Below are 15,000 nucleotides of genomic sequence, written 5' to 3' on the forward strand. Positions count from 1 at the left end.
TAAAGCACCGTCCATAAAAAGACGTGTTTTACACCAAATGTGCGTCGCTGAATACCTTAAGTAAACGTAATAAATGTGGCGAGCGCGCCGCGTAAATCTCGCACGCCGCATGTTGTTAATTTGATACATTAGGCAATAATTTGTTGTAAATAATTGTTTATTGGCCGAGACATCCTGTACTGAGGCCTAATGATATGTACTTAGCAAGTTTTAAGGGATGTCCCAATCAGCAGCACAACTTTCCAGCAGCAGGGCCATTCGTTAAGAGAACAGACAAAATGATGGCCGCTTAACTGTTTGTGTAAATCATTAAAGGGAGAGGAAATTACATTTTTAAATTGCTGCTTTAAACGTGGAATTTAATGTTACGCCTGAATACTATAAAACATCTTAACTTAAAGGGATTTTTGCTCCTGAACAAAAGTCACCCAATAAAGTCGTACAGAACGTTAGCTTAAGTCTACGATATCTTCAGAACGTGTTCACGTCTTTATCTTCACTGTTAGACAGACTTTTCCAGCAGGAAACTGAAGTTTGTAAACCACTCACTCTCCCACACCAAAGTCTATAGAGAAAATCAGTGATTTTAGCTCGCGGGGACACAGGAGCTGCTGATCTACTGCTGCCTCGTGTGGTCACTTTGTGTCACTTACTTTCTAACCCCAGATTCAACAAAATAAGACATTTGAACTTAGTGATGGAGGCAGCAGTGGATCAACAACTCCTGTGTGCTGTGATGTTAAAATCACTGATTTTCTCTATGGACTTTGGTGTGGGAGAGTGACTTCAGCTTACACAGACCATGTACCAGTCAAATAGGTCAAAGTTCACAAATGCTTTTACTTTCTCACTCACTCAGGGACCTTAATTAATTTAATTAAAAAAACGTAATTAATTTCACCTGTCCTCATCCTTCACCTGTACTGTCCTCATCGTTCACTTGTCCTCATGGTTCACTTGTCTTCATCGTTCACTTGTCCTCATCGTTCACTTGTCCTCATTGTTCACCTGTCCTCATCCTTCACCTGTTCTGTCCTAATCGTTCTCATTGTTCACCTATCCTCATCGTTCACTTGTCCTCATCGTTCACCTGTCCTCATCGTTCACTTGTCCTCATCGTTCACTTGTCCTCATCGTTCACTTGTCTTCATCGCTCAACTGTCCTCATCCTTTACCTGTTCTGTCCTTATCGGTCTCATCGTTCACCTGTCCTCATTGTTCACCTGTCCTCATTGTTCACCTGTCCTCATTGTTCACCTGTCCTCATTGTTCACTTGTCCTCATCCTTCACCTGTTCTGTCCTCATCGTTCACTTGTCTTCATCGTTCACTTGTCTTCATCGTTCACTTGTCCTCATCGTTCACCTGTCCTCATACATAATTATACGTAACACGAGTGCCGCCACGGCTGTGTACGTGTGTGTGAAACTGCGGCTCCACTAGAGGGCAGCACACACAAACAGGTCATCAGATCTATCTAAACCATGCTCACTTTCTCTCTCTCTCTCTCTCTCACACACACACACACAAACTTCTCCTCTACACACTGAATTCATTATCCTATTAGGCCATAGCTCAGGCACCGTGTGTGTGTGTGTGTGTGTGTGTGTGTGTGTGTGTGTGTGTGCAGGGCAGCAGTGGGGGTTAATACAACATGATAAATATTTGATTTCTGCTGGGGCCAGTCTCCTCCTACAGAATGGGAAATGGCTGTAATGCGATTCAGAACAGATTGTCCTCAGGGAGGAGGGCCTTCGTGTGTGTGTGTGTGTGTGTGTGTGTGTGTGTGTTTTTGTAGCTTGATGTGTGTGAACGAGTGAGCGAGTGTGAGTGTGTGTGTGTGTGTTTGTGTTTGTGTGAGCATAAAGGCCCTGTGACTGCATGTGTATGGCCAGGGGAAATAAAGGAACAAATCGGCTTACAAATCACCGCGGCACCGCGGCTCCACGGCGAGCAATGGCCCCTGTCTGACTCTCAGCGGCAGCAATGACCCTGCACACAGTCATCACACTGATATGAGACCTGACGTGACATTATGTGCGGGATCAGGAGGAAACACAAACGCACTGGTTGCACTGAATGATTTGTGTTCATGAAGAAAACAGACTATTAAAGTCAGAGGCAGACGAGGAACAATAAAGAGAGCAGCGTGCGTCGAGTTTAAAGGACCAGTGTGTGATATTTAGGAGGGTTTTACTGGCACAATGTGAATAAATTACCTTTAATTAGTTTGCATCTAGTGTACGATCACTTTAAAGTAGTGCTGGTCACGTTAGCGCATGACGCGTTTCCATGACGACTGACCGGAAAAAGACACGCGATGTTTTACGGTTGTTCGCGATAATAATAATAATAACTGTTGCATCTTTAACGATATCTTCGTTAAAGACGCCAAAGTGGTCACACGCTCGCACAAACTGTTGCGCAGATAACGTGAATAAAAATAAATGTGAAATCTGACACCGTTTTTGTCCGCTGTTGAAAATGGCGGCACAAGATGGCCGCCCTCGTAAAACAAGGCACTTGCCTTAAAGCGGACCTAGAGTGGTCCTGTTGCACATGTATTTTAGTTATGGAGGTCTACTTACATACATTAACTTGTTTTTGTGGTCAAAAACCTCCTAGTTGCTGTAAACGAGCAGATAGAAATCCTCTTTTCTGACGCTGTTCCTGAGCCGCGATATTTCAGACTCAACTCTTTCACCCCTAGAAGACAGAGTCTTGTGATTGGCCAGTACTATTCAGCACACCCGTTCTCAGAAGCGCAGCTCCCCCCTCTGGAATGGTGGATGCACTGCTCCTCATTATCAAAACATTGTTTTAACAGTGTTTAAAAATAGCTTCTTCACGACTCCCCGCCTCAGTCCCTTTGACGACCTTTGACCCAGAGTCAGACCCAGAGTCAGAAGACACTGTCGCTCGTGAAACACCTCCACAACGGACGTTATTCTTCTTCTGCGGTTCAATGTACGCAACCGGATGTGCCCGGACTAGTGCCCGGAGCAGGAAGATCTGCTTTACGTAACCGGACCGGGTTTTTTCAGAGATCTCCCTGAGCCCGAGATTACAATAAAACACAGCGTTCTCAGCAGTGGCTGAACTGTTTGTTTTGAACCTTCAGGGCTTCATAAACAAGGTAATGACGCAGATACACACTAAAAAACAGCGTTAATTGGAACTTCCGGTCTAGGTCCGCTTTAAGTAAATATAAAAGGCTACGAAAAGCAAAAACTTTTGATGTAGAACAAAGTTATTGTGACTTTTGGGAGTCACTGATAAATTGAAACTACATTTTTCTACGGTCAAAGTCATCAAAGGATTATCTTAAGTTTGACAGGCAACAGAGACAGAGCAGAAGAGGCTCTTTTTTTACTGATCTGTCGCATTTTTAACGATATCTCTTACGTTTCTCGTCCAAACGTCGGGGGTTTTATAAAAAATAGATTTGTTATTCATTTTAATATAATGTATTTAATGTATATATTTTCTTTTCTTGCCACGTTTGAACATGTATGTACAGTATTTGCTCTACGGGGGAATAATAAAGTTTCTATTTCCATTGTTTTCAATCACTTTTATTGTCACTGTCATGACATGACATTTTCATATAGTCCCGCCTCTAATTAACTTACCTTCTGGTCACTGGTGATGTGTGTCCACAAACAGATGTTTACACACGACTAATAAACACTTTCACACACACACAGGTACACAATCATGGGAAAAAAAAGCACAAACTCAATAGTGTATGGGGAGCGATGGTGTGTGTGTGTGTGTGTGTGTGTGATATTTATAGACAAGTGTTTCACACAATCAAGAAACATTTTGTCCTCAAGTGGAGAAAATATGGTTTTGGTGATATCAGCTGGCACCGGAGTGAGAGTAATGATTGATTATAGCCAGACACAAGTGTTGTTGCTAATTTAATCACAGCTGAGAAATGACAAGAACACTTGTGTGACACACACACGCACACACACACACACGCACACACACACACACACACACACACACACACACACACACACACACACACACACACACACACACACACACACACAGCCTTGTCTTTTCTTTTCTTGTTGTGCAATTGTCAGAGCAAATTAATGCAATTAATGTGGCTCTGGGCAGAAAGCGAGCGGTTTTTTTTTTTTTAGTTTGTCACACTGCAATTCTGTTATCGAGAGATGAAATAAGAGAAAACACACACACGCACGCACACACACACACACACACACACACACACTAGCATACAATCTTGTTTCTTCAGCTTGGACTATTTTCTTCCCAATCTTCCAGAGAAACCATCCCCTCCCGTCTGTCTGCGTAGTGTGTGTGTGCATGTGTGTGTGTGTGCGTGGGTGTGTGTGAGTGTATGTGTCCATGCTGTCATGGCGTCCCTTCTCATTTGGGCCGAGACAGAGACGTTGGCGTCAGCACCAATAAAATCACCGTTAATGTGTCTTAATGAGTCACACACACACACAAACAGACACACACACACGCGCACGCCGGGTACAAAGTGCTGTAAAAACAAACATTATCACATATACAGTATTATTCGATGAAGTTTTAAAACAATTGCAAAAAAAAATATGATTTGTATGGAGGTGCAGGAGAGGATGTGTGATATCTACACACACACACATATGGGATTAGACAATCCTGTCATGATTATTATCGTGGGATAAATCACTTTAGTAGTAATATTACATGATACTGATACAAAACATAACATAACTTATATTTTATTATAATTTTTTTTACATGATTCCAAATTATTGCAAAAAAATATTATAATTATTATATTATCATATATTTTTATGATATAAAAATATCCATATACGTATCCCTAAAACATATAGTTATAAAAAAAAAACTATGACCCAAAAACAAACAAAATGTTGTAATGTAATGTTACAAAAAACAAACAAAGAACATGTTGCATGTTACAAATGTTACTAAAAACACAACTTATCACAAAAAACCCAAATGTTTTTCAGTACAGTAGTAACAAACATCGTCACAGTGACGCCAAACTATTACAGAGAATGTAAAAAAAAGATTGTAATGTTATGAAAGCGTGTGTTAGCCTAAAATCTTTTGTTTTGTTACATAAATGATATGTCCATGACTCTGCCCCCCCAAAAACAATGTTCATGATAATAATAATGACACAAAAGATGAAAACGTTACTTCTGCTCCTCCAAAAACAACAACAACGCTACAAAAGGTTAGAATGCAAAGATGCAGCTCCCTCTTGTGGCACCAAAGAATACACTTGGATTAGTATTTCCAAGTTTCCTGAATCGCGATCATTATCATAACGAAACATCACTCACGATGACTGACAGTCGAACGCGCGTTTGGGGCGACGCCTCTTTTCCTCGTCACTGTCCTTGTAAACGCCGACACGTGACCACGTTCACCAGGTCAACATTCACCACTTCACTCTTCACCTGATATACGACGCGTGCGCCCGTTTAGGCCCGATGACGCCTGAGTGCACGAGCCTGTTTGGGCTGTGACCCCAGACACGCCGCGCTGACCCCATTAGTGTTGTTTATGACACGTATAGACGAGTAAACACAGTAGTAAACACTGCATTAGGCCTCAGGAGGAGCAGAGCTCACTGTGTGTGTGTGTGTGTGTGTGTGTGTTTTAAAATGACTGGACTATTTCTTCCCAACGTCCTCGTCGCACCGGTTTGTCTGCGCCGCCGCCGCCGCCGTCTCCACCGTGGTGTGATTTAGTATAAGCAATAACGGCTTGTGTGAGAGCGAGCGAGCGCGTCGCCGCTTTTTGAGCAGAAAGACGGTGAAATATGCATTTGATATTTTTTTTTGCAGGGTGCTTCGGAGAGCGGGCGGACGGAGCCGCGGCGGTCGAGGTCAGGAGGCGGCCGGCCACATGACAACGTGTGAATGAATGCTCCAATAAGTCTGCGTGATTATGTGTGTCGCATGTTCAAGGAGGAAATATACGACGGCCATTTATTCACACCGGGTTAAAGGGACAGTCTGGAGTTTGTTCAAGCGTGCGATTCATATTCAGCTGAGTCGTCACAGCACGGCTGCATGAAACTGTGGTGACGCGGGTTAGGGATGGGAATCCGTTTCGGTCAGTATCGGTATCTGATTTAACATGTACAGCAGGTACCGTCCATCTCACCATCCACCTTGCTGTCCATCTCACGGTTTTACTCTCTATCTCACCGTCTTAAGCAGTTTCAGTTTATGGTCGCTGTAGCACACAGTCATAGCCTGAGTCGGGCTGTGCACTAGGGCTGCAACAACGAATCGATAAAATCGATAAAAATCGATTACTAAAAGAGTTGGCAACGAATTGAATTATCGATTTCGTTGAGTCGCGCGATTAATACGTCGCTCCCAGGCGCGGAACTGTTCACAGATGCCGACTGTTTCATGCCGGTTCATGCACGCAAAGTTTTTGAGTGAGCGACAACTTATATTTTAGACTCGAAACATGGCGGAGGCGGAGAAAACCGTTCGGCTGAAATCTTCTAAAATGTGGGAACACTTTACCATTCGTGAACCTAAAAAGTGTGTTAGCTGCAATCTTTGCAAGAGCGAAATGGCGTGACACGGGAGAACCACGGTGATTAACCAGCACCTAAAAAGAAAACACGTCGGAGTCCTCCGTGACAAGGAAGGGAGTAAGGAAGTAAGGACATGTAGCATTAGTCTCTCATGTTTCTCGTTTAGTGGGTTAATTTATTAATTATTCAGCTTTACAAACATGAACAGTTTATTAAACTAACGAAAGCTGGTTAAAGTGTGTGTGTGCGTGCCTTTTTTCTTCTATTTTTAAAGCACTTAAAGCTGTAAGTTATTAAAAACGAGTTTATGTACTACTATGATGTAATAATGTAATGAGTAAGTTTCAAGTGTACATTTTCTGTAGTAAGCAGGTGAGATTCAAGGGAGGTAGAACATTATGTCGTCAGACAGGGTCAAAATCAACATATTAAATATACTTAAATTATTAGTATAAAAATACATATATTTGTGTAACCTGCGTGAGTATAAATTAATTAATTAATATTATAAAAAATGTGTCTCTTCTGTAAATGTATGTATATTCTAACTTTGTATGTTTTTTTTGTGTTATTCCAGTAAGTTTTGATTTTTGTTTAATCATTTAATATTACTTCTTGATAGCTCAGAGACGTTGGAGCGATAACCAGTTGTTTTTACACTTTAGTCTGCACTGTGAATTTGAAATGTTCCGTTTTTGAATAAAGATATGGCAATTACAAATGTTTCTTTTTTTTATCCGATTCATCAATTAATCGAAAAAATAATCGACCGATTAATCGATTATTAATCGCATTGTTTTTTGCTGTAGGAAGTGGAAAAACGACGGATCGCTTTGCGAAAGTTGTTGTTTACTACAGTCGCTAGGCAGCGTACTTTACTTACGCCATCTCTACTGTCGTTCATTTTGTGTCTTTATAGCACGTGCTCTGTATTACTTATTGATAGACAGGCAACGCGGAAAAACAAAACGGCAAAATAGACTTCGTAACAACTCTGCTAACGTCGTATATAGCGCTGTGTCGCCATGTTGGATAGTGACGTGTTGAGCATAAACGCCTCCGTGCATGCTTGTAGGTCGCATGCGCGAGCATAAACAAGGCTTTATCATTCATCCCTACATCTCACTGTTCACTGTCTGTCACGTAAACTGATTCAACACACACTAGCTTACAGAGAGATACAGCGTCACCTACTGGTGAGGTGGAGTCAGACGGACACGGACAATAAATCCATTTTATTCTCTTAAAGCGGACCTAGACCGGAAGTTCCAATTAACGCTGTTTTTAAATGTGTATCTACGAAGCTATTTTTAAACACTGCTAAAACAATGTTTTGATGATGAGGAGCAGTGCATCCACCGTTCCAGAGGGGGGAGCTGTGCTTCTGAGAGCGGGTGTGCTGATTATGTCACTTCCGGGTACTGGCCAATCACAAGACAGTTGGGAAGGCTCTACGCTGGCTGGCCAATCACAACACACTCTGTCTTCTGGGGTTATGTCGGAAATATCGCGGCTGAGGAACAGCGTCAGAAAAAAAAGATTTCTATCGGCTCGTTTACAGCAACTAGGAGGTTTTTGACCATAAAAACAAGTTAATGTATGTAAGTAGACCTCCATAACTAACATATATGTGTAACAGGACCACTCTATGTGAGCTTTAATCCTCCTCATGTTAACTCTGTACGCTGTAAGTTATCATTACTCATTATCTCCAGTGATTCCTATGGGTCAAATCTTCACAAATATTTGTTCTACACTAAAAAGATAAAAACCCCTTTTTTATTCACAACATTAACAACATTTCTCAAATATATAAAGACACGAGCTCAGTTTGCTGCATCTAAAAATTTGGCGCCGGAGAATAAAAGCCTGCAAATATGTAAAGGCAGCAGAGCTGAATGTCATCCAGGTAATAATACAGACAAATTGTCTTGAACCGAATCAGTGTGGAGATTCAGAGGCTGCTGCTAATTAGAGCTCAGGTTATTGCTGACTGTGAGATCAGAGAGGGAGAGGGAGGTGGTGCTGGGGCTTCTTTTAATTCAATCTTTAGCTTGAATAGTAATGTTTAATTTGTCATGGTGAAGGTGATGTTTCATAAAGGGCAGCCTGAGCTCATGTTTAATTGGGTTGAAGTCGGCAGCTGCTAATAAGTGATGTGAGGAAAATGTGCCTTTTATTTTCCGTGAAATAAGACGAGGGGTTCGATCGAGATCGAGACATTAATGCGAGAAGAAGCAGTGAAAACGCTTATAGATTTAGATTGGATTTGCGTACATGTCTCAAAGTTAGCTAGCTCGCTGAGATAGACAGATAGATGCTAGTTAGCTTAGATAGATAGCTTAGCTAGATTGATGTTTGTTAACTAGCTATCTTAGATAGCCAGATATATGCTAGTTAACTAGCTATCTTGGATAGATAGATACATAGACATACACTATTTATCCAGCTACCTTAGATAGACAGATATACGCTGTTTAGCTAGCTAGCTTAAATAGATAGATAGACATACACTATTTATCCAGCTACCTTAGATAGACAGATATACGCTGTTTAGCTAGCTAGCTTAAATAGATAGATAGACATACACTATTTATCTAGCTACCGTAGAAAGACAGATATACGCTGTTTAGCTAGCTAGCTTAAATAGATAGATAGACATACACTATTTATCCAGCTACCTTAGATAGACAGATATACGCTGTTTAGCTAGCTAGCTTAAATAGATAGATAGACATACACTATTTATCCAGCTACCTTAGATAGACAGATATATACGCTGTTTAGCTAGCTAGCTTAGATAGATAGATAGACATACACTATTTATCCAGCTACCTTAGATAGACAGATATACGCTGTTTAGCTAGCTAGCTTAAATAGATAGATAGACATACACTATTTATCCAGCTACCTTGATAGACAGATATGCGCTGTTTAGCTAGCTAGCTTAAATAGATAGATAGACCTACACTATTTATCCAGCTACCTTAGATAGACAGATATACGCTGTTTAGCTAGCTAGCTTAGATAGATAGATAGACATACACTATTTATCCAGCTACCTTAGATAGACAGATATACGCTATATGCTATATAACTGCGCCGTCCACATGAGCGCAAAGTCCGAAATGTCATGGTGCGCGAGCAGCAAGAGATGGGTAAGAGAAAGCAGTAAAATGCTTTGATATAAATAATTATTTTCTATTGAGCTATAAATGAAAAATAATAAAATAAAAGGGGCTTTAATCTGTAATTTCAATCTGTATTTTTTTTTTTTTCAAAGCTCCAGGGAACCACTGCAGAGGAGCTTAAGAGCCGCATGCAGCTCCGGAGCCGCGGGTTGCCGACCCACAGACTAGACAAATATGTGACAAATAACTGTGTTGTTCATGTAAAGCTTTAAGTCGAGTTTTCAGTTTTTGACCCGTAATTGTATTATGATAATTATTATTATTATTACTATTATTTTGCAGGGTGTTCCCCTCCTGAGGTTCTTTACAAGTTCACCGTTAAACTAATGTTTTTGAAAGAAAGTGCGCCACGTGATCATTCAACAGATGTGTAACATGTCCTCAACACTTTTTGTCATGAACAATTTTGTCACCACCAAATTAACTAAACATTAACTTTGGTCAAATAAACATATGATCCGAATGATGCTGAACATCTACTCGCTATCTGATGCCGAGGCTCTTTGTGGTTGGCTGAGAAAGATTATATAGGGTCGCCCGCAAATTAATAAGTAAATAAATAAATAAATAAAGCGGATCATCACAAGGTAACGGCAGCGGCGGCTGCTTTTTAGTCCCAGTCCGTGCCTGATTTCATCTGTGTTAATTCAGTCAGGCCGAGTATCCATAACGCATGAGTAATTGAGTATCAAAATATTTGACGATTAACTTCGTAATCGATTAATAATGGAATAATGGTTGAAGCCCTGAACACAAACACAGTTACATCAGGTTTAGTTTGTGATGATATGCTCTGTGATGGAATCATGTCTCATACTGTATGTGTGATTCAGGAGAACACACACACACACACACACACACACACACACACACACACACACACACACACACACACACACACACACACACACACACACACACACACACACACACACACACACACACACAGAGCTCATTACACTGAGAAAATCAGAATCTGTGTGTGTGTGTGTGTGTGTGTTAGATGCCTGAGGCTGCAGTAAACTCTAAAGTGTGTGAAATGAGAGAGTAGCCACTGTCAACAGTGGGCCGTTGGCTATGAAGCAGCACTGAAGAGTGTGTGTGTGTGTGTGTGTGTGTGTGTGTGTGTGTGTGTCACATACATATCATACACATGTCAAATCCACTGTCACATGTGCTGATGTGAGTGACACTGAGCCTGAAGGCCTCTTCTGTCCCTTCACTCCCCCCATATTCATTCTGACATGGAACAGTCCTCCCTTTGCTCTGCAGGGTAATGATCCAAATTTTTATTTTTATTTTTAGTCATGGGGTCGGGCTTCAGTCAGGTGACCCTGACATTTCCATGTGACTCATATCTGAATGTTTGATATAAGCGTGCATTCCATTTATAGTTGGAACTTGGAGCAACCTCACCAAACTCCACATGAGTGTTTCCTGCTAAAAGGAGGCGTTTCCTTGGTTGTGTGACATCAGCTACTGCCAACAACCACACTGTGAGGTATTGTGATCATTTCCCCCCATTCATTCCTATGGGAAACATCTTTCCCATAGAATGTGTAACGAATAAATAATTTCATCTGACGATTAAGTTTGCAGAGATGTGTGGGACAAACACAGGACAGAGCTTTGAACAACAACAGAAAAGGCAGCAAAAGCAGCGGCGGAAATAAAATAAAGCAGGAAATACGAAAATACCAGCGAACGTTGGGACCAGAAACACACGACAGGAAGTTAAACTAAACAAGGTACACATCGGGAACTACAAAATAAAACAGGAAACTATTAAGGTACAAGGAAAACAGAAAGAAAAACCTCAGTTTACAACCTCAGTAAACATTTTCCTGATGATTAAATAGAACATGGTGTCATTTTTGTAATGTATGTTCATATTTACAGGAAAAGAGTGGACACCAGTGTCTCAGACAGTTCCCTCCTCTCCTTTGCTTCCTCTCTTCTTCTTCTTTTTTTAACCTCTCTTCCATCCATTTGAGCTTCATATTCATAATAAAAAATTGTGTTTCCTCTCTTATTTTGTTCTTTCTTAACCGTCCAACAGATGGTGCTGTTAGCCACGGCTGAAACACTTCTCAGTCTCTCTGTGGAGGAGAAAACCTGCCTCTCTTTCATTCTCTTCATATATATCTATATATATATAGATATGTATATATGTATATATATATGTTGATTCAAAAATACATGGAATTGACAAACTTTATTTATTTGTGTTATAGCTGAATTTGACCACATTTACAGTCGATTTGACCGTAACACAGGTAAATATCCTTCATTTCAAGAAATAAAGCAGGTGTTATCTGAAACGAAAGGCAATGAGAAGTCTATATTTTAAGATCCATGTAACACAGATTTTATTTTACAATGTATTTGTCCAGAGAAACAACAGCATTATATCCACATCTCCTACATCAGGATACATACTCAACATATAGAGATATTATTTATCTCGACATATCACCAAGTCTTAAAGAAATATTAATTTGATTAATATCGTGGTATATATCGATATTGAATGAAATAAAAAGGTGCATATTAATATGTTGTTCCTATATTGTCCAGTCCTAATAGAACCCCCACAAAGTACTTAACTTAAATGTATTATTTTTCTATTTTTACTCCAATATTGATAATGACTTAAAAAATGAAACACATATGAATGAATGAGTACTAATAGCAGTTAGAATTCCCTTTCCAGATTAAATAAAAGGACATTGTGTTAACACAAGGACTTCATTTAGAGCCAATACAGTAATGTGTCATGAGGTTCTTGAAGATGAGATGCGGGTTCCGCACCTGTAATACTCATGTAAACACAAGTGTTTCACCACCTCTAGTACAACAAACTGTCATACAGGTCAAAGGTGACTTTGCTCTTTTAAATGAAAAGCCCTGGTTTTTAAAGGCCTTTTATTGTCTTTGATTCTACGGAACCAACTTTCTGTGTTCCTTTTATGACAAGGAGGTTTGATGTCTTTGATACAAAGTGTGTGGGCTTTTCTGTACATACTTGCCTCTGATATCTTGGAATAGAAGGAAGACAGGAATCCGCCAGTGAAGTTACTACAATGGAAGACAAGTGTCCAGACGTCAGCAAATGTGGTGGCTCTTGGAGCAGAAGCAGCAGCTGTGGTGTGTATGTGCTACAGTATTCTGTGCCGGCCAGTGTTTCACCTAAAACGGAGACAAAAGGAGCACAGGCTGCTAAGAAAAAAGAAAACTCAGCCGAAGAAACAATCACACAGACCGGAGAAACCGAATGCATCAACCAAGGCCTAGCTAAATATGTCTCCCAAATCCCAGGTGGAAATGTGTACCAACATCCTGATGACTACTTATACCAACACTCAGCTGACTACTTGTACCAACACTCAGCTGACTACATCTACCAGCATCCAGCTGGCTATGCTTACCAACACCCAGCTGTCTACTTGTACCAACACCCAGCTGATTACGTCTACCATCACCCAGCTGACTACACCTACCGACACCCAACTGGTTTTGTCTACCTTGTCCCAGATGGCTATGTCTGCCTAACACCAGCTGACTTCATGTACCAACACCCAGCTTGCATGACCACCAGTGCTCCAGACACCAATTTCTACAAAGGAACAGCGTCCAACACCTACAAGGGTCCATCCTCCAATGCCTACAAGGGTCCATACTCCAATGCCTACAAGGGTCCATCCTCCAATGCCTACAAGGGTCCATCCTCCAATGCCTACAAGGGCCCATCCTCCAATGCCTACAAGGGTCCATCCTCCAATGCCTACAAGGGTCCATCCTCCAATGCCTACAAGGGTCCATCCTCCAATGCCTACAAGGGCCCATCCTCCAATGCCTACAAGGGTCCATCCTCCAAGACCTACAAGGGTCCATCCTCCAATCTCTACAAGGGACCAGCCTCCAGTATCTACAAGGGACCAGCCTCCAGTCTCTACAAGGGACCAGCCTCCAACACCTGCAGGGGTCCAGCCTCCAATTTCTACAATAGTCCAGCCTCCAGTCTCTACAAGGGACCGGCCTCCATCACCTTCAGGGGTCCAGCCTCCAATTTCTACAATGATCCAGCTTACAGTCTCTACAAGGGACCAGCCACAAACACCTTCAGGGGTCCAGCCTCTAATTTCTACAATGGTTCAGCCTCCAACACCTGCATGGGACCAGCTTCCAACAGCTTCCAGGGTCCAGCCTCCAAATCCTACAAGGGTCCATCCTCAAACACCAACAAGGGTCTGGCCTACAGTACCTCCAGTGGCTCACAAGAGAGTCCAGCCCAAAATGCCTCCAAAGGTCCGGCTCCCACTAACTACAAAGGTCCGTTCTACAATACCGACACAGGTCCTGCCCACAATAGATATAGACGCCCATCTTCTAAAACCCGCAGCGGCACAGCCAACAAGTATGGCCCAAAAAAGTACACACGGGAAAACGCAGCACAGGATGTTTGTGCCAAGTCAAATGAAGCAGTGGTAGTTGAAAAACCAGGTAACCGGTTTGCTGTAGAAAGCAACACAGAGACTGTGATTCAAATGAAAAGTATGTTCACAGTCACCATGGAAAAACTGTCCACGCTTGATCTGACAACTGAATCAGACAGCGTTCAAGAAACATCATCCTTGGCAGAGCTGAGCAAAAGCAGATAAGCTCCTCCTTATGGAGTCTTTGAGGAAAGCTTAACAAAACCTGGATGACAAAAACAAGGAGATTTGATGTTTTTATTGCTATGTAACATTAAAAAAAAGAAAATAAAAGTTTAGCAAAAAAACCTACATTATAATATGTTTTATTGCTTTTAATATTAATTTTACACTAAGTTGGACAAGTGGAAAATGAACTTGGCTTGTAACCAGTTCAGGGGGTGAGTCACAGCCAATCTACCCCAAAACAAGGTCCTCACATAGGTATAAGTTATTATTATTAAAGCTCTAAAGCTCTCTTTGGATGGATGAGTTTTATTTTACTGGACGGTGTCAGTAACGATTACGGTGACATTTACGTTGGGGTATAAAGCAAAATATGTACGTAAATATACCATCATATCCTGTTTTCATGAGGGTTTTCCGTGGATTTACGAAAGCATGGCGACGCTTGACGAAGCATTCAGTTTCGCACGAGCCTGTGGCAAACGTTGACCACCATTTCGAACCAAAAGAAGGTTTGGTAGCATTTCTCAGAGGCACAGGACTTCTGATTGCTTTAGGTTAGCTACGTAAGGACCTTGCTATGGAGTTGG

Source organism: Microchirus variegatus, assembly GCF_963457635.1.
Source record: "Microchirus variegatus genome assembly, chromosome: 14".
In the NCBI taxonomy this organism is placed as follows: domain Eukaryota; kingdom Metazoa; phylum Chordata; class Actinopteri; order Pleuronectiformes; family Soleidae; genus Microchirus; species Microchirus variegatus.